Raw genomic sequence first — 25,749 nt, 5'->3', positions numbered from 1 at the left:
GACCTCCACGTCTCTTCCAAGGTGCATTAAAATTGACTTGTTAAACCACTCTGAACTCCACATCTCTTCCAAGGGCCATTAAAACTGTCTTGTTAAGCTACTGTGACCTCCACGTCTCTTCCAAAGGTCATTGATATTGTCTTTTATTCCACTGCAACCTCCACCACTCTTCCAAGCATCATTGATATTGTCTTTTTATACCACTGCGACCTCAACCACTCTTCCAAGGGCCATTGATATTGTCATTTTATTCTCCTGGGACCTCCACGTCTTCTCCAAGGGTCATTGATATTGTCTTTTTATTCCACTGTAACCTCCACCACTCTTCCAAGGGGCAATGATATTGTCTTTTCATTCCACTGGGACCTCCCCCACTCTTCCAAGGGGCATTGATATTGTCCTTTTATTCCACTGCAACCTCCACCACTCTTCCAAGGGTCATTGATATTGTCTTTTTATTCCACTGCGACCTCCACCATTCTTCCAAGGGGCATTAAAAACGTCTTGTTAAACCACTCTGAACTCCACGTCTCTTCCAAGGGGTATTAAAACCGTCTTGCTAAGCTACTGTGACCTGCACGTCTCTTCCAAGGGTCATTGATATTGTCTTTTTATTCCACTGTAACCTCAACCACTTCTCCAAGGGGCATTGATATTTTCTTTTTATTCCACTGTAACCTCCACCACTCTTCCAAGGGGCATTGATATTGTCTTTTTATTCCACTGGGACCTCCACGTCTCTTCCAACGGGCATTAAAACCGTCTTGTTAAACCACTCTGAACTCCACGTCTCTTCCAAGGGGCATTAAAATTATCTTGTTAAGCTACTGTGACCTCCACGTCTCTTCCAAGGGCATTGATATTGTCTATTTATACCACTGTGACCTCTACCACTCTTCCAAGGGAGATTGATATTGTCTTTTTATTCCACTGGGACCTCCACCACTTTTCCAAGGGGCATTGATATTGTCTTTTTATTCCACTGGGACATCCACGTCTCTTCCAAGGGGCATTAAAACCGTCTTGTTAAGCTACTGTGACCTCCACGTCTCTTCCAAGGGGCATTAAAACAGTCTTGTTAAACCACTCTGAACTCCACAGCTCTTCCACGGTGCATTGAAATGTTGTTTTTAATGACCTCTAACCTCCACGACTCTTCCAACGGGCATTGCATTTCCTCCTAATTGTAGTCAGCTTTTGCTTTTCAATGCATAGGCGAACACTAAGGGAGACCCACTCCCCAATAATGGGTAGAAAGTTTTTAGTGTGCTGTAATCCACGTCTGTTTCAAGGGGCATTGCAGTTCCTCATAATTTTTGGAAAGCCTTCCATTCACTGCTTAGGCCAACAGTGTACAGGAGACCCAGTTGCTATAAATGGAAAAAACGGTTTAGTTAAGGCCCTCTGACCTCCATGTCACTTCCAAGGGGCATTGGAGTGGCTCGAAATTTTTTGGTAGGCATTGCACTCACTGTATGCCCTATAGCTGTGTAGCCGAACCGCTCCTTTTGGTACAGAAACATATCCTACAAGACATGTGTGGTTGACTGGCCTGATATTGATGTGAATGGTCCCTGTTCCTCCTGCTCTTTCTCCTTTGCCACCACCTCATCCATCATTCATCACCTGAAGCTTTGTTTTAACGGGAGTCATAGAACTGGGATAGTAGCAGGAAAACATCCAGCAATCCTCGGAGGAGGTAGGATATGCGCCAAAACGCTGACCACCTCAGGCCTAGCCGCTACTACATACATGCACTTGCATTCCAAGGAACAGAAAGCTAAGGACTTGGATGGCCTCATGATCATGAATAATTTACTTGTTGTGTAGGAGGCCGACCACTGCTGCTGTCTACCTTCTGAACTTTGTGTTGAAGCCTGATTGACCCAGGACCCGCAATCCTCTATGTCGGGAGGACGTGTTGCATCCCAGTGTCCAAATGTGTCCCGGCTTCCACAATATTAACCCAGTGTGAAGGCGTCAGTGAGATGGACCATCCCTGGCCACATTCACTTGTCCACGTGTTTATGGTTAGGCTCTCCTTCCCACTAAATGCACTGGGGAGGGCACAGGTAATGTTTTGGTATGCGCGCTTGTGTATAAGGCGCACCGCGACAAATAGGGGCGGCTGGGGACCGTTTATGGACACCCGGCCGCCCCCAGGCGGCTGGGGACCGTGTGTGGATACCCGGCCGCGGGGCATTTGGGCACCGAGTATGGACACCCGGCCACCCCCTGGTGGCTGGGGACCAAGCGTGGACACCCGGCCGCCGGGCGGCTGGGGACTGAGTATGGATACCAGGCCGCCGCCGCAGCCATGACGTGGTGGCCAGATTCTGCCTCCACATGCCTAAAAGTCCCAATTTCAAGTGCAAGCAAGCAGTATGGTATTGCAGCCTGGGGGTGGGTGGGTGGCAGGCTGCATACCTGCGCTTGCATTGCAAGGAATGGGGGAGGTACAATTGAACACTGCCCTGGGACAAGGACTTGAACGGAGATAGTTGCAAGTCTGCATCTTCTGATGCGGCAAGGATCACTTCTGATGGGCACACTTTTAGGCAGTGACCTGGGTGTCAGAGATGCTTTCAGGGGTCGTTCCCATTCTGTTCCCATGTCTTTTCAGCACTGTATGCATGCGTCACACAGCACATGGCCAGATAAGGTTGTAAAATGTTAAAATGACATTTCCCGATGAATGCATTTGTCACGGTTGAAAGCAATACAAAAGTGCAAAAACGCATACAAAATGCTACTTGTGAACATAGCCCAAGGTGTGGGGGAGCATTTTTGTTTTTGGTTATTTATTTTACCTTATGCACAAGTCTTTCCCCTGGAAAGGATGTTCCTTAACATATTTAATAGGAAAGCAATTTCAGTTTAGTTTTTGTATGTTTTATTGTGAGCCCGTAAAAGTGGCTTAATACCTCTGACCACGTTGTTGACAGCAGTGACCTGGGGGTCAGAAATGCTTCCTGGGGCGATCCCCATGCTGTCCCCATGTCATTTGAGCACTGCCACTATCGTTTTGGGCACTTTTTAGGCTTTCTACAGACTACCGGGGCTGCCGCCGCAAAAATGCTCGGGTCTCCCATAGACTAACATTGGGCTCGTTGCTCGGGTCGAGCACCTGAGCATCACGGTGAGCTCGGCCTGAGCTTCGAGCACCCGAGCATTTTAGTGCTCGCTCAACACTAACTGCCATTTCTGGCCTCCATTAAAAATTTCTTTCAGTGTGTCAGTGAAGCAATTCACAGCAGTTTGCTGTTCAAACTACTTACCTGCAGGCCAGGTATTTAAAACTCTGTTTTCGCCGTCGCACGGAGCACATATATGTTGTCAGAAAATGCTGCCATTTCTGGCCTCCATTAAAAATTTACTTTAGTGTGTCAGTGAAGCAATTCACGGCAGTTTGCTGTTTAAACTACTTACCTACTTGTCAGGTATTTAAAACTCGGTTTTCTCCATCACACGGATCACATATAAGTCCGCTACAAACTCAGTCATTTGTAGTGAGCGTGGAAGATACTGTCCTCAATTTAAAATGGTCAAGGCACGTGGCAAGGGATGGGGAACTGGATGTGATGGTAATGGTGCATGCAGAGGCTGTGGGCAAGCTGAAATTGTGCCTCAACAAACACCCACATCTTTTCGCCTGACCATCCGGTCCCAATTTCTGGGGGACCGCAGCACATCACTATTGAACCCAGAGCTGTGTCAAAAGGTTGTTGGTTGGATAGCGGAAAATGCTTCCAGTCACTTAGCCACCACCACCATCACCACCCTTTCTTCCACACGGTCAAGTCTCAGTAGCCGTGAGTCTGGACCGCATATTCCTCACCCTGATCCTCTTTCCTCCCACCATGCCGAGTACCCAGAAACAACTCATCCCACACTTGGACACTCTGAAGAGCTGTTCACTTTTCCATTTATAGATTCAGGCCTCTCGCCTGGTCCACTTGAAGCGGGGCAAGAGGAGATCGCGTGTAGCGATGCCCAAATATTTGAGCAGCCACGGTCACACGAAGGCGACGGTGGGAAAGTGTCACAAGAGGTGGACGATGATGAGACACAATTGCCAGGAAGTCAGGAGGAGAACCAGGGTGCGGAAGTGGAAGACGAGGTGGTGGATGATATAGTAACTGACCCAACCTGGCAGGAGGACATGCAGAGCGAGGACAGCAGCACACAGGGGGAGGGAGGCAGAGCACCCCAACAAGCAGGAAGAAGCAGTGTGGTGGCCGCAGACAGAAGGCAGGCAACCGTTCCCCGTAACACCAACACAAAAGAAGTTGCCAGTACAACTGTTAGGTCTTCCCGAGTCTGGTTGTTTTTTAAAGACTCTGCCAATATCCCCAAAAAGCCGTGCGGCCCCCTGCTGTGTATAGATGGCGCCGTGCGGCCCCCTGCTGTGTATAGATGGCGCCGTGCGGCCTCCTGCTGTGCATAGATGGCGCCGTGCGGCCTCCTGCTGTGTATAGATGGTGCCGTGCGGCCTCCTGCTGTGTATAGATGGCGCCGTGCAGCCTCCTGCTGTGTATAGATGGCGCTGTGTGGCCTCCTGCTGTGTATAGATGGCGCCGTGCGGCCTCCTGCTGTGTTTAGATGTCGCCGTGCGGCCTCCTGCTGTGTATAGATGGCTACGTGCGGCCTCCTGCTGAGTATAGATGGCGCTGTGCGGCCTCCTGCTGTGTATAGATGGTGCCGTGCGGCCTTCTGCTGTGTATAGATGGCGCCGTGCGGCCTCCTGCTGTGTATAGATGGCTACGTGCGGCCTCCTGCTGAGTATAGATGGCGCCGTGCGGCCTCCTGCTGTCTCTGGGTGGGGTGCCGTGCAGCCTCCCGCTGTGTATAGATGGCGCCATGTGGCCTCCTGCTGTGTATAGATGGCTACGTGCGGCCTCCCGCTGTGTATAGATGGCACAGTGCAGCCTCCCGCTGTGTATAGATGGCTACGTGTGCTCAATATTGAGTCATACAATTATTGTAAGGCTATGTGCCCACGATACAGAAATGATCCGGATTTTTTTTGAGCGTTTCTGCATCTTCCTGGCAGAAAAAACGCATGCGGATTTTACATGCGGATTGTACATGCGGATTTTACATGCGGATTGTACATGTGTTTTCCTGCCAGGGACATGCGGATGTGAAGCGTTCTTCACTTGCATTTCCGCATGCGGGTTGACAAGCGCTTTCCAAGCAATTTTACTTGGAAAGTCCTTGACAACTTGGTTACACTGTATAAATCCATGCAACCAGCATGGATTTATATAGTGTGACTGTAAAAGAATGGTAAAAAATAAAAAAATATATATACTTACCTTCTGCTGGCCTGCCGACGTCAGCGTTTGCATGACCCGTCACATGACTAAATGACGTCACGGCAGGTCCTTTTCAGACCATCGCGAGCTGCCGGCAAGCCAGGACGCATCGGATAAAGACACCGGGGGCCATCAGAAGGTAAGTATAATATTTATTTTTTATTTTATTCTTTTTTTACATGTTCTATGGTATCCGGGTCCGGAGGAGAGTCTCCTGTCCTCCACACCAGGGTACCATACGCACATTGAAAAGCATGGATTCCGCATCTACAGATGAAGGGATGCGGATTCCATGCGTTCTAATGCAAGTCAATGGCGGCGAAAATGCTGCGCTTCCGCAAAATAATTGGTAATGCTGCGGATTTTTCCGCAATGATAATTGCACAGCACATGCGGATTATCATTGGGGAACATGGCAGACCTTCTACCAAGAGTTTTTTAAGCGTTTCTGCAGCGAAATTGCCGCTGCGGAAATGCTTAAAAAACGCATAGTGGGCACACAGCCTAAAAAAAATATTATAATTAATATTGTGCCAAATGAATTTCACGTGAACTATCACATGATCTATCACAGGGGATCATGTGACATGTCACGTGATAAATCAGGTGTGTGTGTGTGTGTGGGGGGGGGCCCGCGCCTTCTAAACTGCCCGAGGCCCTTGCTACTCTTAATCCACCCCTGGTTGAAAGCAATGCAAAAGTGCAAAAACACATCAAAAACGCAACGTGTGAACATAGCCCAAGGTGTGGAGGAGTATTTTTGTTTTTGGTTATTTATTTTGCCTTATATACAAGTCATTACCCTGGAAAGGATGTTCCTTAACATATTTCCCAGGAAAATCCATTTTGGTTTTGTTTTTGTATGTTTTATTGTGAGTCCGTAAAAGTGGCGTAATACTCTGACAACGTTGTTGACAGCAGTGATTTGGGAGTCAGAGATGCTTCCAGGGGTCTTCCCCATGCTGTTCCCATGTCATTTGAGCACTGTTCCCATCGATTTGGGCAATTTTTAGGCCCTCTGCAGACCGCCGGGGGGAGCCGCCTGATAAATGCTCGTGTTTCCCATAGACTTACATTGGGCTCGTTGCTCGGGTCGAGCACCCGAGTATTCCAATGTGCTCGACCCGAGCAACGAGCACTCGAGTATTTTAGTGCTCGCTCATCACTACTTGCAACTTGTTACCATCTTTTCAGTTAGCCATTAAAAGGTATCAACCATTGAGGACTCTCAAATCTAAATATTTTGCTATGTCCTATACACTGGAGCCCAAAATTGTACTAGTGACTTGTATAGAGGCAAAGCTTTGTTCTTGTGCGTCTATGCCTCTTTTGATGTATCCCATGATTTTATTTCTATTGACAGCAGCTGCCTGGCAATGAAAGCAGATTAAAATAATTTGAAAAATAGTAAACTTCATAAATCTCACTATTAACAATGATTGCATATTCATTAGACTTAGTCAGAATACAATTCCAGCAAATATCACAGGTATACAAACACAAATATACAGTCTGCCAGATGCAGCTCCGCAATCACTGACACAGGATGGAAATCATATACATAATGATATTACTTGAGCACCTGGAACAACAGGAAACATTTACAAATACATATATAAGGGAAGCCTAACATCTGGAGAGTATGTATATGGTCATCTTCATCTTTCCTCACTGAAAATGAGTATTCCATTCAGATCTCCCAATGGGAAACCTTAAACAAACATTTCTTCTTCACTGGCTAAGATAATAGCCAACAACAGAACCAATTGATTACATAGAGGAGGGTAGAGCTGGTTGAATGAAACATGTTAATCCACCATCGGCAGCTATATATACAGTACATATATATGTATGTATCTATTCGAGATGAGCAGATTGATCTGTGAAGGATTGACTTTGAGTCAAGTTTCCAGAAATTCTCAGGTCCCTGCAAATATGAAAATTCTGCAAATAAAAAATAAAATGGATGAGTGAATATGTTGAAATTCACCAGCTTCGCTGAATTTTCTTTAAAGAATTTGATGCGAATAAGTTTGTGCAAATCTCAATACTGGAAAGCTTGTAATTGCTCAGAAAATACACGTGGCGGAGAGGAGAGAGAGATCCCCACTGGTTTACCATAAAAGCTTACACTTTCCAGGCAAGAGAGGACCCCACGGACCACTATAGCTTACACTCTACATGAGAGAGAGGACCCCACTGATCAAAAGAGCTTAGACTCTACAGGAGAGAGAGGTCCCCACTGATCAAAAGAGCTTAGACTCTACAGGAGAGAGAGGACCCCGCTGATCATAAGAGCTTACACTTTACAGGAGAGAGAGGACTCAGATGACCATAAGAGCTTAAACTCTACAGGAGAGACAGAGAGTAAGAAAGAGAGAGAGGACCCTGCTGACCATAAGAGCTTACAAATGGTCATCAAATTTCAACTCAAACTTGCTTCCCTGGGGATCAATCCGCTCATTTCTAGCAGCTACCATTTGACACATATAGTGAGCATGCTAATAATATCAGGAAAGTCCTTATGAGTCTTGCAAAGTGACTATATGACCTCTACAAAGTCCTGATCACAACATTATGGAGTCTTTCTATGATTACATGAAGAGACAGAAGGATTTGTTTCAAGCCTACATCCACAGAAGATCTGTGGTTAGTAGTGTTGAGCGAACATGCTCGACACTGCTCGGTACTCGCCCGAGCATCACGCTACTCGGGATGTTCGGCGAGCACCGAGCATTTCCGGGTTACTCGGGCGGGAGCTCAGGTCTCCGCCCTGCATGTTTGGCGCTCTTTACAGAGCCAATGAACATGCAGGGATTGCCAGCCAGTCACTGTAATGCCGCAGCTATGTTGTTTGTGGGCATTACAGTGATTGGCTGGCCGCACAGCGTCACCTCGAGTATTTAAAACTGGGCGCCGCCATCTTGGAAACAGTCGCTCCGGATCAGACAGTGTAGGGACAGCGCTGCTGATTTAGGGAGAGATATATCCTGCAAAATAGTTAGTGTAGGGTCTGTAAAGGCTGCCAGATCAAACAAACAGTCCTTCTCAGGACTAATATCCATCCCAGGTATATCAGGCAGGCAGGCTGTATAGGAGACGCAGTGGTTATACCAGCAAGCGCTGCATTACAGTCCTGTGTGCTGCTCCTGTTGCTGAAATTGCTGGACTTAGCTCCAGGTCCCGGGGACGTGGAAAAATCCTTTTTTTTAATCTAAATCCTCTTTTTTTTTCCTCCTTCACAATGTACAAATACCCATCTTATTAACCTTTTGGTGCCCCCCCCCCAAAAAAAAAGTGTGCCTCTGATTTTTCAGACACAAATATATCTGTTGAAAATAGTCTGCTGTAGGCCAGAGAAACAGAAGTGTGGTTTTGCAGTTCTATGGGCCATTTGTATCTTAAAAAAAAACAGTTTGAGTGTGTCGCTCACTGTTCAGCCGCAAATATATATATATTTTAAAAGGCCTGGTATACACCAGTAAATTATTACTGTGGTTTTGATGTTCCACGGTAAAACATCTCTATTATCCTGTTTTTGGCATTTTTTGCTGTATAAAAATAATAATAGTGTCTCCCTGATTTTTCAGACACAAATATATCTGTTGAAAATAGTCTGGTGTAGGCCAGAGAGACAGAAGTGTGCTTTTGCTGTTCCACGGTAAAAAATCTCTATTATCCTGCTTTTTGCATTTTTTGCTGTAAAAAAAAAAAAAATAGTGTCTCCCTGATTTTTCAGACACATATATATCTGTTGAAAATAGTCTGGTGTAGGCCCGAGAAATACAAGTGTGGTTTTGCAGTTCCACGGTACAAACCTCTGTATTATCCACTTTTGGGCCATTTGTATCTAAAAAAAACAGTTTGAGTGTGTCGCTCACTGTTCAGCCGCAAATATATATATATTTTAAAAAGCCTGGTATACACCAGTAAATTATTACTGTGGTTTTGATGTTCCACGGTAAAACATCTCTATTATCCTGTTTTTGGCATTTTTTGTTGTATAAAAATAATAAGTGTCTCCCTGATTTTTCAGACACAAATATATCTGTTGAAAATAGTCTGGTGTAGGCCAGAGAGACAGAAGTGTGCTTTTGCTGTTCCACGGTAAAAAATCTCTATTATCCTGCTTTCTGCATTTTTTGCTGTAAAAAAAAAAAAATAGTGTCTCCCTGATTTTTCAGACACAAATATATCTGTTGAAAATAGTCTGGTGTAGGCCCGAGAAATACAAGTGTGGTTTTGCAGTTCCACGGTACAAACCTCTGTATTATCCACTTTTGGGCCATTTGTATCTAAAAAAAACAGTTTGAGTGTGTCGCTCACTGTTCAGCCGCAAATATATATATATTTTAAAAAGCCTGGTATACACCAGTAAATTATAACTGAGGTTTTGCTGTTCCACGGTAAAAAATCTCTATTATTCAGGTTTTGGTAGTTTTTTCCGTAAAGAAAAACAGTAGTGTCTCCTGACTGTTGTGACACAAAAATATATCTGTTGAAAATAGTCTTGTGTAGGCCCGACATCCCAGTGTGGTTTCGCAGTTCCACGGGTCAAATCGCTGTACTATCCAGTTTTGGGCTTTTGGTATCTAAAAAAAAAGCAGTTTGAGTGTGTCGCTCACTGTTCAGCCGCAAATATCTCTATTTAAAAAAGTGTGGTATACCCCAGTAAACAATAACTGTGGTTTTCCTCTTCCACGATTCTAATCTACTCTTTATTACCCTTTTTCCATTGATAGTGCAAGTGTAAGCTATTTTACTTCATTTACAATGGGCAAGGCGCGCGGCAAGGGACGTGGAAGTGGACGTTCTGGTGATGGTTCGTGCAGAGGACGGGGCTGTGGCCAAGGTGAAAATGTGCCACAACCAACAGCCACATCTTCTCGCTCCCACTTCTTGACCGAATTACTAGGGAAGCACAGAACAACACCAGTATTGAGAACTGATCAGTGTGAACAGGTTATTAATTGGATAGCAGACAATACTTCCAGTTACCTGGGCACCACCACCTCCGGTCTGTCTTCCACACGGTCAACCCTTAGTAGCCGTGAGTCTCGACTGCATACTCCTCCTCACCCTGATGCTCCTTCCTCCCACCATGCCGAGTGTCGTCAGACAGCAAGTGATCCCACACTTGGACACTCTGAAGAGCTGTTCACTGGTCCATTTCCATATTTGGGCCCCTCGCCTAATACGCTTGAAGTGGTGGAAGAGGAGATCCCATGTTGCGATGCCCAAATATTTGAACAGCCACGGCCACAGGAAGTCGACGTTGGCAATCTGTCACAAGACGTGGACGATGACGAGACACAATTGCCAGGAAGTGAGGAGGAGGATCGTGGTGCGCAAGTGGAAGAGGAGGAGGTGGTGGATGATCTAGTAACTGACCCAACGTGGAAGGAGGACATGCAGAGTGAGGCCAGCAGCACACAGGGGGAGGGAGGCAGAGTACCCCAACAGGCAGGAAGAAGCAGTGTGGTGGCCGCAGACAGAAGGCAGGCAACCGTTCCCCGTAACACCAACACGAGGGACGTTGCCAGTACAAGCGGTAGGTCTTCCAGAGTCTGGAATTTTTTTAAAGACTCTGCTGATAACCCCAAAAAGACCATATGTTCCACCTGCCATGCCAGCATCAGCAGGGGTGACAAAACTACCAGCCTGACCACCACCAGCATGATCAGGCACATGGCAGCAAAGCACCCGACTTTGTGGGGCGAAACCCAGGGTCCACGACCAGTGTCAGCGGGTGTCACCACTGCTTCTTCCACTGTTGTGCGCGCAATAGAACCCCCTGTTGTGTGTGCAAGGCAATCCCCTGTCCATACTGCATGTAAAGATGCCCCCTCCTCTCAGTCTTCACTTGTTATGGAAGTTTCTCAAGAAACAGCATAGAATCATAGAATCATAGAATCATAGAATGGTAGAGTTGGAAGGGACCTCCTGGGTCATCTGGTCCAACCCCCTGCTCAAAGCAGGATTCACTAGATCATCTCAAACAGATGTCTGTCCAGCCTCTGTTTGAAGACGTCCATTGAAGGGGAACTCACCACCTCTCGTGGCAGCCTGTTCCACTCATTAATCACCCTAACTGTCAAAAAGTTTTTTCTAATATCTAATCTGTGTCTCCTCCCATTTAGTTTCATCCCATTGCTTCTAGTCTTTCCTTGTGCAAATGAGAATAAAGATGATCCTTCTACAATGTGACAGCCCTTGACATATTTGTAGACAGCTATTAAGTCTCCTCTCAGTCTTCTTTTTTGCAAGCTAAACATTCCCAAATCCTGCAACCGTTCCTCATAGGACATGGTTTGCAGACCAGTCACCATTCTGGTCGCTCTTCTCTGAACTTGCTCCAGTTTGTCTATGTCTTTTTTAAAATGTGGTGCCCAAAACTGTACACAGTATTCCAGATGAGGTCTGACCAAAGAGGAGTAAAGACCGATAATGACTTCACGTGATCTAGACTGTATGCTTCTGTTAATACATCCCAGAATTGTATTTGCCTTTTTTGCTGCTGCATCACACTGTTGACTCATGTTCAGTCTATGATCTATTAGTATACCTAAGTCTTTTTCACATGTACTGTTGCTTAGCTCTATTCCTCCCATTCTGTATATGCTTTTTTCATTTTTATTGCCCAGATGTAGTACTTTGCATTTTTCCCTGTTAAAAACCATTCTGTTGGTTGCTGCCCACTGCTCCAGTTTATTTAGGTCTTTTTGAATCCTCTCTCTCTCTTCTCTAGTATTAGCTATCCCTCCTAGCTTTGTGTCATCAGCAAATTTAATCAGTTTACCCTCAATTCCTTCATCTAAATCATTGATAAAGATGTTGAACAATACAGGTCCCAGGACGGAGCCCTGTGGTACCCCACTTGAGACATTCATCCAGCTGGATGTGAAGCCATTTACAACCACCCTTTGAGTCCGATCACTAAGCCAGTTATGAATCCACCTAACAGTTGCCTGGTCCATTGCATACTTGGTCATTTTTTCAATAAGGATGATGTGAGATACTTTGTCAAATGCTTTGCTGAAGTCAAGATATACTATATCTACAGCATTTCCCTGATCCACCCAGTCAGTGATTCTGTCATAGAAGGAAATTAAGTTAGTCTGACATGACTTGTTAGTTACAAACCCATGCTGACTCTGGTTAATCACTTCATTCTTATCCATGTACTTACATACATGTTGTTTAATAATTTGTTCAAAGATCTTTCCTGGTATAGAAGTCAGACTCACCGGCCTATAGTTCCCTGGGTCCACCTTCTTCCCCTTTTTGAAGATAGGAACAACATTTGCTCTTCTCCAGTCTTCTGGGACTTCTCCTGTTCTCCAAGAATTTTCAAAGATTATGGAGAGTGGTTCTAAAATTTCTTCTACAATCTCCTTCAGTACTCTGGGGTGTAATTCATCTGGACCTGGAGACTTGAACTCATTTATGTTAGCTAAATATTCCCTCACAATCTCTCTGTTTACTGATAACTTGGATTCCTCTATTCCTTTAAAAGGACAGTGAAGATCAGTTGATGTTACATTTTCTTTCTGAGAGAAAACAGATGCAAAATAGGAATTAAAAAGTTCGGCCTTCTCAACATCCTCTCTTACCATTTCTCCATTTTCATCCTGTAAAAATCCTATAGCATCTTTGACTTTTCTTTTACTTTTGACATACCCCCAAAATCCTTTTTTATTGCTTTTGACATCTCTTGCAAGCCTTAATTCATTGTCAGCTTTAGCTAACCTGATACGTGCCCTACAGGATCTGCAGACTGCATTATAATCTTCTTTAGATATGCCTCCCTCTTTCCATTTAATAAACATTTCTTTCTTTCTTTTTAGCATGTGTTTAAGTTCTGTGTTCATCCATCCTGGTTTCCTTAAATGCTTCCCATTTTTCCTACTTTTCGGGATTGTTAACGATTGTGCTTTGAGAATCTCATTTTTAAAAATTTCCCATCCTTCCTGGACATTTTTGTCCTTAAGGACATCCAGCCATTGGATCCCTCCTATTCTCTTTCTGAGTCTCTTAAAATCTGCCTTTCTAAAATCTAACCTTGAAGTTTGAGTCTTCACATGTCTTCCTCCTCTAGTTATCCAAAATTCTATAATAGCATGATCGCTGCCTCCTAGGGTCCCAGCCACCTTTACCTCCTCAACCATTTCCTCCCTGTTTATAAGAATTAGATCCAAAGTAGCAGATCCCCTTGTTTTCTCCCCTACCTTTTGGAAGATAAAGTTGTCAGCAAGAGAGGATAAGAATTTGCTTGACCTGTTAGTTTTACTTGAGAGAGATTCCCAACAAATGTCTGGATAGTTGAAATCTCCCATGACCACTACGTCATATTTTTTGGAGAACTTGGTCATTTGATACATAAAGAGTTCATCCATATCTTCAGCTTGCCCAGGTGGCCTGTAGTAAATGCCTACAATGGTGTCCTTTCCGTTGTTCTCTCCTTGTATTCTTACCCAAACAGTTTCCACAGAACTCCCAGTCTCTGAAGCTTCAATCTCTGTGCAGATATACGCTTTTCTAACATACAATGCAACACCTCCTCCTCGTTTATCAAGTCTGTTTCTTGCAAATAAGTTGTATCCTTTTAGCCTTTTATTCCAATCATGTGTATCGTCCCACCAAGTTTCAGTGATTCCAATGACATCATATTCCTTTTCCTGCATTAGTAGTTCCAATTCTCCTTGTTTGTTGCCCATGCTTTGTGCATTTGTATAAAAACATTTTAGTTTGTGATTGGTTTCTCTTCCTCCCATATTTTTATTATTTCGATTTTTTTGTCTTTGTTCTTCTTTTCCACTTCCAGTAGCAGAGATCTCAATAGTATGTCAGCTGTATGGCTTTTTCTGGCCTTTTGCTTCCCTTCCCACATTGTTCTAGTTTAAAGCTCTTCTGATGAGTGTAGCAAGGCGACTTCCAAATACATGTTTTCCAGTCTTCGTAAGGTGCACCCCATCTCTAGCAAGTAGTCCATCGTATAGGTAATTCATTCCGTGATCCAGAAATCCAAATCCTTGTTGATGGCACCATCGACGTAGCCAGTTGTTCACCTGTAGAATCTTATTCCACCTCATTGTTCCATGGCCATCCACTGGGAGGATGGATGAGAAGACCACCTGCGCTCCCAATTCTTTCACTTTCTTGCCTAAGTCTTCAAAGTCACTGCAGATGGTTTCCAGGTCCTTTCTTGCGGTGTCATTTGTCCCCACATGTATTAGCAGGAATGGGTAGTGATCTGTAGGTCTGAAGAGTCTTGATATCCTGTCAGACACATCTTTAATTTTTGCTCCTGGAAGACAGCACATTTCTCTTGCAGTTATGTCTGGTCTGCAGATAGCGGCCTCTGTTCCTCTTAACAGGGAATCCCCCATGACCACCACTCTCCGTTTTTTCTTCACAACATTCTTCTTTCTCCATCCAGGAGGATTCTGAGGGCTTACAAGGTTATTCATTGCTGGCAAAGTCTTATCTTGCTGTATTTCTTCATGGTTCTCCTGTGTGAGAGCCTGGTACTGGTTCCTGAGCAGTATGGGTGCTGACTGCCTCTCGATCCTCCTGCTTCTGTGGGTCACATGCTTCCATTCCTCTGTTTCGTCAGGTGCAGTTCGAATTTCTTCTCTTTCTGAATCATGAAGAGATAATTCTGCTCTGTCTAAGAACTCTTCACCTTCCTTAATGATTTTCAAGGTAGTTAACCTCTCTTCTAGATTTCGCAACTTTTCCTCCAACAGGGACACAAGCTTGCATTTGTGGCATGTGAAGTCTGGCTTTTCCACTGGCAAGTCTGTGAACATGTAGCAGGATATGCAGCTCACCAAATGGCTCCTGGACTCTTCCATGTTCTTATTGTTAATGTTCTGAAAACAGTGAAAAAAGCTTAAAAAAAAAGCTTCAAAAAGCTTCAAAATGCGCGCGCCGGCAGGCGCGCGGTTTACCGATGTCCTCTTTTCAGCTCCAACAGCCAAAATCCAGTGTTCTTTGAGCTCGCGGAGACTCTTCACTTACCCCAAAATGCAGTGGGAATATGCAAATTATCTCCTCAGGACTCCTCCCCTGGTTTACCGATGTCCTCTTTTCAGCTCCAACAGCCAAAATCCAGTGTTCTTTGAGCTCGCGGAGACTCTTCACTTACCCCAAAATGCAGTGGGAATATGCAAATTATCTCCTCAGGACTCCTCCCCTGGTTTACCGATGTCCTCTTTTCAGCTCCAACAGCCAAAATCCAGTGTTCTTTGAGCTCGCGGAGACTCTTCACTTACCCCAAAATGCAGTGGGAATATGCAAATTATCTCCTCAGGACTCCTCCCCTGGTTTACCGATGTCCTCTTTTCAGCTCCAACAGCCAAAATCCAGTGTTCTTTGAGCTCGCGGAGACTCTTCACTTACCCCAAAATGCAGTGGGAATATGCAAATTATCTCCTCAGGACTCCTCCCCTGGTTTACCGATGTCCTCTTTTCAGCTCCAACAGCCAAAATCCAGTGTTCTTTGAGCTCGCGGAGACTCTTCACTTACCCCAAAATGCAGTGGGAATATGCAAATTATCTCCTCAGGACTCCTCCCCTGGTTTACCGATGTCCTCTTTTCAGCTCCAACAGCCAAAATCCAGTGTTCTTTGAGCTCGCGGAGACTCTTCACTTACCCCAAAATGCAGTGGGAATATGCAAATTATCTCCTCAGGACTCCTCCCCTGGTTTACCGATGTCCTCTTTTCAGCTCCAACAGCCAAAATCCAGTGTTCTTTGAGCTCGCGGAGACTCTTCACTTACCCCAAAATGCAGTGGGAATATGCAAATTATCTCCTCAGGACTCCTCCCCTGGTTTACCGATGTCCTCTTTTCAGCTCCAACAGCCAAAATCCAGTGTTCTTTGAGCTCGCGGAGACTCTTCACTTACCCCAAAATGCAGTGGGAATATGCAAATTATCTCCTCAGGACTCCTCCCCTGGTTTACCGATGTCCTCTTTTCAGCTCCAACAGCCAAAATCCAGTGTTCTTTGAGCTCGCGGAGACTCTTCACTTACCCCAAAATGCAGTGGGAATATGCAAATTATCTCCTCAGGACTCCTCCCCTGGTTTACCGATGTCCTCTTTTCAGCTCCAACAGCCAAATTCCAGTGTTCTTTGAGCTCGCGGAGACTCTTCACTTACCCCAAAATGCAGTGGGAATATGCAAATTATCTCCTCAGGACTCCTCCCCTGGTTTACCGATGTCCTCTTTTCAGCTCCAACAGCCAAAATCCAGTGTTCTTTGAGCTCGCGGAGACTCTTCACTTACCCCAAAATGCAGTGGGAATATGCAAATTATCTCCTCAGGACTCCTCCCCTGGTTTACCGATGTCCTCTTTTCAGCTCCAACAGCCAAAATCCAGTGTTCTTTGAGCTCGCGGAGACTCTTCACTTACCCCAAAATGCAGTGGGAATATGCAAATTATCTCCTCAGGACTCCTCCCCTGGTTTACCGATGTCCTCTTTTCAGCTCCAACAGCCAAAATCCAGTGTTCTTTGAGCTCGCGGAGACTCTTCACTTACCCCAAAATGCAGTGGGAATATGCAAATTATCTCCTCAGGACTCCTCCCCTGGTTTACCGATGTCCTCTTTTCAGCTCCAACAGCCAAAATCCAGTGTTCTTTGAGCTCGCGGAGACTCTTCACTTACCCCAAAATGCAGTGGGAATATGCAAATTATCTCCTCAGGACTCCTCCCCTGGTTTACCGATGTCCTCTTTTCAGCTCCAACAGCCAAAATCCAGTGTTCTTTGAGCTCGCGGAGACTCTTCACTTACCCCAAAATGCAGTGGGAATATGCAAATTATCTCCTCAGGACTCCTCCCCTGGTTTACCGATGTCCTCTTTTCAGCTCCAACAGCCAAAATCCAGTGTTCTTTGAGCTCGCGGAGACTCTTCACTTACCCCAAAATGCAGTGGGAATATGCAAATTATCTCCTCAGGACTCCTCCCCTGGTTTACCGATGTCCTCTTTTCAGCTCCAACAGCCAAAATCCAGTGTTCTTTGAGCTCGCGGAGACTCTTCACTTACCCCAAAATGCAGTGGGAATATGCAAATTATCTCCTCAGGACTCCTCCCCTGGTTTATCAACGTCCAACGTCCACATCCCACCGCAGCGTTCAATTGTCCATATCCCAGACCTTTGAACGAAAGCGGAAATTCGCAGCTAACACCACACAGGCCACAGTCCTAAATTCGCACATTTCACGACTGCTTGCATTGGAAATGCAGCCTTTTAGGCTGGTGGAGACGGAATCCTTCCGCAATCTTATGGCGGTGGCCGTCCCTCGGTACTCGGTCCCCAGCCGACACTATTTTGCCCGGTGTGCCATCCCCGCACTACACAAGCACGTGTCCCAAAGCATCTGCCGTGCCCTCAACAACGCAGTTACAGGGAGAGTCCACCTGACAACGGACACGTGGACAAGTGCTTGTGGCCAGGGACGGTACATCTCTCTGACGGCACACTGGGTAAACATAGTGGAAGCAGGGACCCAGTCGGACCTTGGGACGGAACAAATCCTCCCCACACCGAGGATTGCGGGCCCTATGTCAGTCAGAGTTGCCCCCACAGTGTACAGCTCCTGCGCATCCTCCTCCTCCTCCTCATGTTCAGCCTCCATCTCAGATATCACCACATCAGTTACAAGCTGGAAGCATTGCAGTACTGCCTCCGCCAAGCGGCAACAGGCTGTGCTGAAACTCATAAGCTTAGGTGATAAACCTCACACTGCTTGTGAGTTGTGGACAGCTGTGAAAGAGCAGGCAGATCTGTGGCTGAGACCGCTGAACCTACATCCCGGCATGGTCGTGTGTGACAATGGCCGTAACCTGGTGGCGGCTCTGAGGCGAGGTAAGATCACACACGTACCATGCCTGGCTCATGTGCTTAACCTCGTGGTTCAGCGGTTTCTTAAATCGTACCCCGAGTTGCCAGATCTGCTCGTGAAAGTACGCCGCCTGTCAGCTCATTTTCGCAAGTCGGCTACAGCTTCCGCCGCCCTTGCTGTGTTGCAGCAGCGTTTGCAGCTTCCGGCACACCGACTGGTGTGTGATGTCCCCACACGTTGGAACTCTACCCTCCACATGTTGCAAAGGATTTGTGAGCAGAAGAGAGCAGTTGTGGAGTACCAGCTGCAACAAGGCAGGCGATATTCAGATCAGACTCCACACATAAGACCTCAGGAGTGGACCTGGATGTCGGACATATGTACCATCCTGACAAACTTTGAGGAGGCCACCAAGATGGTGAGTGGCGATGACGCCATCATTAATGTCAGCATCCCACCACTCGTCTGTCTTTTGCAACGCTCTCTGCAGAGAATTAAAGAGGAGGCATTGCAGCCAGAGTATGGTGAGATGGATCAAGAAGCCGTAGCGGGCGATTACACACAGCCCAGCCTCATCTCATCCCAACGTGCATTGGGGGACAATGAGGGAGAGGAGGAGGAGGAGGAGAAGGAAGAACAGGAGCTGCTATCATGCGTTGTAGACGGTAGTACCTGTACAAGTGTCATACCGTCGGTTCAGCGTGGGTGGCCTGAGGACAGGGGGGAGGAGGAAGAGGAGGAGGAGGAGGAGAGCATGGTCAGTCATCATCTTGGTGAGGACACGGAAATCTTGCCCGTTACCAGTCTGGCACGCATGGCTGACTTTATGTTACGCTGCCTTAACCGTGACCCTCGCGTTGTCAAAATGTTGGGTGACAGTCATTACTGGTTGGTGACACTTGAAGACCCCCGCTACAAGGAGAACTTTCACTCTCTTATTCCTGAGGTGGAGAGGTCTACAAAAATGGGGCAATACCAGAAGGCCCTTGCTGCAGAACTCTTAAAAAAATTCCCATCTGAACACGCTAGCGGCAGAGGTCACAGTTCGTTGCCCAACCAAGGCGTACAGGCAAGAGAGATGCAACTCCAATCCAGCAGAGGCAGGGGAACACTGTCAACGTTCTGGGACAGTTTTCTGACACCCGCCCAGCTTACAGACCCTGAGGCGCGGGGTACTCTCACAAGGAGTGGAAAGATTCAAAAGATGGTGAGGGAGTACCGTGCCGATCGTACCAGCGTCCTCCGTGATTCCTCTGTGCCTTTTAATTATTGGGTATCCAAGCTGGACACTTGGAATGAACTCGCTCTGTACGCCTTGGAGGTCCTGGCCTGCCCTGCCGCTAGCGTGTTATCGGAGCTTGTTTTTTGTGCCGCTGGGGGAATTATAACTGATAAGCGCACTCGCCTGTCAACTGACAATGCTGACAAGCTGACCCTTATCAAAATGAACAATGGCTGGATTGGGCCAGACTTCTCATCACCACCAAATGACAGCAGAGTAACATAAAGTCAAATCCACTGTGTTATTTCGGGAGGTGTATTCACATGCACCGCTTCACATCCATACATGGGTATACGCTTCCTCATTTCGGTTGTTTAATCTTCTTCTCCTAATCCTCAGCCTCCACCACCTCTATAACACCAGGGTGCCAGCACTGCAAGTTCCTCCGTCCAAATTTTTGGCAGCTTTTGCTGGGAAAGCATAAGCAAATACCATGGGACACCCACTCCCCAATAATGGGACTTATGTTTGTAATATGCTGCACTGCATGGCTCTTGTAAGGGGCATTGCAAGTTGCTCCGTCCTAATTTTTGGCAGCTTTTGCTGGGAAAGCATAAGCAAATACTATGGGAGACCCACTCCCCAATAATGGGACTTATGTTTGTAATATGCTGTACTGCATGGCTCTTGTAAGGGGCATTGCAAGTTGCTCCGTCCTAATTTTTGGCAGCTTTTGTTTGCAAGGCATAAGCAAATACTATGGGACACCCACTCCCCAATAATCTGACTTATGTTTGTAATATGCTGTACTGCATGTGACGCTCCCCCTGGGCCGTGTGTACACGTGTGTGGGATACCCGGTGCCGGGTCTCTGGGGTCTGTAGTCTCCGTGGCGGTGACCCAGTCCCGTGGCTCAGGCTGGTCAAACAAGTGGCAGTCTTTCTTAGGTTTTGAGGTTAATTGTCCGACTGCGCCACCCGTGGATTGCGGTCAGGGAGTACCACCGCTGCGAGGCAGACCGCTGAGGCTGGTGTTGTGTGCACAGCATAGAATGGGATAACTCCCCTCGGGAGGAGTATAGCCTCAGGGCAGTGAGTGTGGATGATGGGGGTGATGGTGCACGAGCGCAGCAGGAACGACTCAGAGTCTTTGCAGTGCAGTTCAGGGTCTTTACTGATGATTATAAGGTAGACCATCCCGGGAGTACTGGCTAGCAAAAGAGGCCTGGTCAGTCTGTGAGCAAGCAGGAGTTCCCCTGGCCAGGTGGAGTTGTAGGCCTCCCCGTCTGTCTGCACTCTTCCTGGCTACCTTGCTGTAAGCGGGTAGAAGTAGCCCACGTCCCTGAGTGTACCGTGTAGTGCTCACCCGTATGGCTGGTGACTTGGGGCCTTCTGTTAGCCTCCGCTCCACGACGGCGGTGCTGGTCCCTTGCTTGTGACTGAGCCTCCGGGCTTCTATGGCCAGAGGACCTGAAATCCCCTGCCGGCTGGTTTCTGCTGCTGGATATATAAGTCCTCACAGCTTCGGACTCCTGTGTCCGGTTCCTATTGTCTTCTGCCAGGGCGAGCTCTGCTCAGCTTGCAGCCCCTGGTCTTTAGCTCCTAGCTCCTAGAGAGCTCCTTGCTGTTACTTTCCCTTGCTCTCACTCTGACTCTGACTGTTCTCTGACTCACTCAACCCCGCCCCAGATCCAGTTTATAAGGGCAGAATTCTCCCCTCCCAGGACTGGGGCAGGAGGATGTTGCATGTTTAAGGGATCCTGACCAGGAAACCTCCCACTTGCTCTCCGACGTAATATCTGTATTACTGTGGTGACCAGACCCCTGGGGTGCCACACATTGCTCTTGTAAGGGGCATTGCAGTTCCTCATAATTTTTGGAAAGCCTTCCATTCACTGCTTAGGCCAACAGTGCACGGGAGACCCAGTTGCTATAAATCGAAAAAAAGGTTTAGTTAACGCCCTCTGACCTCCATGTCATTTCCAAGGGGCATTGGAGTGGCTCGAAATTTTTGGTAGGCATTGCACTCACTGTATGCCCTATAACTCTGTAGCTGAACCGCTCCTTTTGTTACAGAAACATATCCTACAAAACATATCTGGTTGACTGGCCTGATATTGATGTGAATAGTCCCTGTTCCTCCTGCTCTTTCTCCTTTGCCACCACCTGATCCATCATTTATCACCTGAAGCTTTGTTTTAACGGGAGTCATAGAACTGGGATAGTAGCAGGAAAACATCCAGCAATCCTCGGAGGAGGTAGGATATGCGCCAAAACGCGGACCACCTCAGGCCTAGCCGCTACTACATACATGCGCTTGCATTCCAAGAAAACAAAGCAGATGCTAACTTCTATCATCATCATCATGCTCCTCACCTAGGCACTCTCAACTCCCCTGATGGAGAAGCCAGGGCCCACCGGAGGAGTCAGGTTCTCTGGTGGGCTCGTCCAATGCTGCCCTAAAGCAGGCCAGGCTAAGAAAAGAGTGGGGGAAGGTGACAGGAGAAATCAGGGCGGCTGGGGACCGAGTATGGACACCTGGCCGCCACCTGGCGGCTGGGGACCGAGCGTGGACACCCGGCCGCCGGGCGGCTGGGGACAGAGTATGGATACCTCGCTGCCGAAGCGGCCATGAGGTAGTGGCCAGCTTCGGCCTCCTCCAAACTAAAAGGCCCCATTTCAAGTGAAAGCTAGCAGTATGGTATTGCAGCCTGCGGGTTGGTGGGTGGTTGGCTGCATATTTTCGCTTGCATTGCAAGGAATGGGGGAGGTACAATTGAACACTGTCCTGGGACAAGGACGTGCCCGGGGATAGTTGCAAGTCTGCATCTTCTGATGCGGCAAGGATCACTTCTGATGGGCACACTTTTAGACAGTGACCTGGGGGTCAGAGATGCTTCCAGGGGTCTTCCCCATGCTGATCCCTTGTCTTTTCAGCACTGTATGCATGTGTCACACAGCACATGGCCAGATAAGGTTGTAAAATGTTAAAATGACATTTCCCGGTGAACGCATTTGTCACGGTTGAAAGCAATACAAAAGTGCAAAAACGCATGAAAAATGCTACTTGTGAACATAGCCCAAGGTGTGGAGGAGTATTTTTGTTTTTGGTTATTTATTTTACCTTATACACAAGTTTTTACCCTGGAAAGGAAATTCCTTAACATATTTCACAGGAAAACCGTTTCAGTTTTGTTTTTGAACGTTTTATTGTGAGCCCGCAAAAGTGGCTTAATACCTCTGACCACGTTGTTGACAGCAGTGACCTTGGGGTCAGAAATGCTTCCAGGGGCGATCCCCATGCTGCCCCCATGTCTTTTGAGCACTGTCACTATCGTTTTGGGCACTTTTTAGGCTTTCTACAGACTGCCGGGGGTGCTGCCGCAAAAATGCTCGGGTCTCTCATAGACTAACATTGGGCTCGTTGCTCGGGTCGAGCACCCGAGTATCACGGTAAAGTCGGCCCAAGCTTCCAGCACCCGAGCATTTTAGTGATCGCTCAACACTATCAGTCGTCATCTTGGTGAGGACACGGAAGTCTTGCCCGTTACCAGTCTGGCACCCATGGCTGACTTTATGTTATGCTGCCTTAACCGTGACCCTCGCAATGTCAAAATGTTGGGTGACAGTCATTACTGGTTGATGACACTTTTAGAGCCCCTCTACAAGGAGAACTTTCACTCTCTTATTCCTGAGTTGGAGAGGTCTACAAAAATGGGGCAGTACCAGAAGGCCCTTGCTGCAGAACTATTAAAAAAATTCCCATCTGAACACGGTAGCGGCAGAGGTCACAGTTCGCTGCCCAACTAAGACATACAGGCCAGAGAGACGCAACTCCAATCCAGCAGAGGCAGGGGAACACTGTCAATGTTCTAGGACAGTTTTCTGAGACCTGCCCAGCTTACAGGCCCTGAGACGCAGGGTACTCTCACAAGGAGTGGAAAGTTTCAAAAGATGGTGAGGGAGTACCAGGGTCCTCCGTGATTCCTCTGTGCCTTTTAATTATTGGGTATCCAAGCTGGACACTTGGAATGAACTCACTCTGTATGCCTTGGAGGTCCTGGCCTGCCCTGCCGCTAGCGTGTTATCGGAGCGTGTTTTTAGTGCCGCTGGGGGAATTATAACTGATAAGCACACTCGCCTGTCAACTGACAATGCTGACAAGCTGACCCTTATCAAAATGAACAAGGGCTGGATTGGGTCAGACTTCTCATCACCACCAAATGACAGCAGAGTAACATAAAGTCAAATCCACTGTGTTATTTCGGGAGGTGTATTCCCATGCATCGCTTCACACCCACACATGGGTATACGCTTCCTCATTTTGGCTGTTTTTTGCTCTTCTCCTTATCCTCAGCCTCCACGACCACTATACCACTGGGGTGACCGTGGTCCATGTTGCCAGCATTGCAAGTTCCTCTGTCCTAATTTTTGGCAGCTTTTGCTTGGAAGGAATAGGCAAAGACTATGGGAGACCACTCCCCAATAATGGGAATAATGTTTTTAATATGCTGTACTGCATGGCTCTTGTAAGGGGCATAAAAATCATCTTGTTAAGCTACTGTGACCTCCACGTCTCTTCCAAGGGTCGTTAATATTGTCTTTTTATTCCACTGCGACCTCCACCACTCTTCCAAGGGGCATTAAAAGTGTCTTGTTAAGCTACTGTGACCTCCACGTCTCTTCCACAGGGCGTTGATATTGTCTTTTTATTCCACTGTAACCTCTACCACTCTTCCAAGGGGCATTGATATTGTCTTTTTATTCCACTGCGACCTCCACCACTCTTCCAAGGGGCATTAAAACTGTCTTGTTAAACCACTCTGAACTCCACGTCTCTTCCAAGGGGCATTAAAACCATCTTGTTAAGCTACTGTGACCTCCACATCTCTTCCAAGGGGCATTAAAACTGTCTTGTTAAACCACTCTGAACTCCACGTCTCTTCTAAGGGGCATTAAAACCATCTTGTTAAACCACTCTGAACTCCACAGCTCTTCCAAGGGGCATTGACATGATGTTTTTAATTACCTCTAACCTCCACGACTCTTGCAACGGGCATTGCATTTCCTCCTAATTTTTGTCAACTTTTGCTTTTCAATGCATAGGCGAACACTAAGGGAGACCCACTCCCCAATAATGGGTAGAAGGTTTTTAATACGCTGTAATCCACGTCTGTTTCAAGGGGCATTGCAGTGCCTAATAATTTTTGGAAAGCCTTCCATTCCCTGCTTAGGCCAACAGTGTACAGGAGACCCAGTTGCTATAAATGGAAAAAACGGTTTAGTTAAGACCCTCTGACCTCCATGTCACTTCCAAGGGGCATTGGAGTGCCTCGAAATTTTTGGTAGGCATTGCATTCACTGTATGCCTTATAACTGTGTAGCTGAACCGCTCCTTTTGGTACAGAAACATATCCTACAAGACATGTGTGGTTGGCTGGCCTGATATTGATGTGAATGGTCCCTGTTCCTCCTGCTCTTTCTCCTTTTGCCACCACCTCATCCATCATTCATCACCTGAAGCTTTGTTTTAACGGGAGTCATAGAACTGGGATAGTAGCAGGAAAACATCCAGCAATCCTCGAAGGAGGTAGAATATGCGCCAAAACGCTGACCACCTCAGGCCTAGCTGCTACTACATACATGCGCTTGCATTCCAAGGAACAGAAAGCTAAGGAGGTGGATGGCCTCATGATCATGAATAATTTACTCGTTGTGTAGGAGGCCGACCACTGCTGCTGTCTACCTTTTGAACTTTGTGTTGAAGCCTGATTGACCCAGGACCCGCAATCATCTATGTCTGGAGGACGTGTTGAATCCCAGTGTCCAACTGTGTCCCGGCTTCCACAATATTAACCCAGTATGAAGGCGTCAGTGAGATGGACCATTCCTGGCCACATTCACTTGTCCACGTGATTGTGGTTATGCTGTCCTTCCCACTAAATGCACTGGGGAGGGCACAGGTAATGTTTTGGTATGCACGCTTGTGTATAAGGAGCACCGGGACAAATAGGGGCGGCTGGGGACCGTTTATGGACACCTGGCCACCCCCACGCGGCTGGGGACTGTGTGTGGGCACCCGGCCGCGGGGTGGCTGGGGACTGAGTATGGACACCCGGCTGCCCCCTGGCGGCTGGGGACCAAGCGTGGACACCCGGCCGCCGGGCGGCTGGGGACTGAGTATGAATACCAGGCTACCGACGCAGCCATGACGTGGTGGCCAGATTCCACCTCCACATGCCTAAAAGGCCCAATTTCAAGTGCAAGCAAGCTAGCAGTATGGTATTGCAGCCTGGGGGTGGGTGGATGGCAGGCTGCATACTTGCGCTTGTATTGCAAGTTATGGGGGAGGTAC

Source organism: Phyllobates terribilis, unplaced genomic scaffold, assembly GCF_046119375.1.
Source record: "Phyllobates terribilis strain yellow unplaced genomic scaffold, ASM4611937v1 Scaffold_1__5_contigs__length_1240528914, whole genome shotgun sequence".
In the NCBI taxonomy this organism is placed as follows: domain Eukaryota; kingdom Metazoa; phylum Chordata; class Amphibia; order Anura; family Dendrobatidae; genus Phyllobates; species Phyllobates terribilis.
This window is presented reverse-complemented; position numbering follows the sequence as displayed.